Below are 1,260 nucleotides of genomic sequence, written 5' to 3'. Positions count from 1 at the left end.
GGAATATCTGGAGACATTCTTCTTTGATGGTCATGATTTGGTGGGGGGGAGGCTACTGGCTGTTCAACATACTACAATGCACAAGATACCCCCCAGAACAAAGAATTATCCAGTCCAAATTGTCAGTAGTGCTGAGATTGAGAAAATGCCTTAAGGAATACCAGGCTGGCCTACCCACACGAGTTCAGATGGGGTCAACAGTTGGGCTGACAGGTAGAGTCATCCAACTTGGAGACCTACATGTGGACAAGATTTGTTTGAAGTATGGATATTTTGGCAGCTTCTGAAATGGCTAACTTCATATCTCTTATTAAGGAAGATCTCAAAGGACAAAATCTGGAATGATATCATGAAGAAAACAAATGAACGGGGCTGAAAGCAAAGGGAAAGAGAAAGGAGGGAAGGTTCTGTGATCCAGCCAAGGGTATTAGCACCACATACAGAAAAGATAAGGAGCCAAGTATTACACTCCTAAAAACTGCTGAGCTTGTTTGAAAAGAGTGCAGAATGAGAGAGACAAATGGAACACTAGAGGCATTTGTTACTGAAATAGGATTGAAGGTGGCAGAGATGAATGTCCTTGCTACCAATGAAGCAACATAATCCACTCAAGGCCTAGAAATTTAAAAATCGAAGAAAGGCAAATCTGGGGGAAAAGCACACAGTAAAAAGATGGACTTCCCACCTGAGCATGCAAGCTGCAGCTGCCTCAACAAGAGTTCGGTTTGAGGATCTGTTGAGGACAAGTAATCACTGAGATAAATATGCAAGCAAAGAAGGTATATCCTTCAAGGACAGGTCTACAGCAGTGGTTCTCAAACTCAGCATCCATTAGAATCAGCTAGAGAACTGGCCAAAACCCAGATTTCTGCATCCCACTCCCCGAGTTTCTGATCCAAAAGATCTAGGTGGAGCTTGAGAATCTGTGTTTCTAATATAGTCTCAGGTGATGCACTGATGCTGCCACATTTAGGAAACCACTGGCCTACAGAATTCCAGTGTAGGAAGTGAAGACCGTACACACTGCCTCCTGGGATCCTGAAACAGATGGAGAAATACAAAAAGTAGATCAAGGCACTGAGACTCTGGGGAAGGCATGAGAATGAGCCTGACTTAGACAGATGCCTCTTCCTTTTGAGCACCCTGCTCCAAGCAGAGGAAGGTGAGTCATTGGAAAGAGCCCACCCAGGATTCAGCACTGGGGAGAGAGGCGAAATGTGGGGCTCAAACCTTGAATGGAAATGAAAAGGATTAAAATAT

This window comes from Balaenoptera musculus, chromosome 20, assembly GCF_009873245.2.
Source record: "Balaenoptera musculus isolate JJ_BM4_2016_0621 chromosome 20, mBalMus1.pri.v3, whole genome shotgun sequence".
NCBI lineage: Eukaryota > Metazoa > Chordata > Mammalia > Artiodactyla > Balaenopteridae > Balaenoptera > Balaenoptera musculus.
This window is presented reverse-complemented; position numbering follows the sequence as displayed.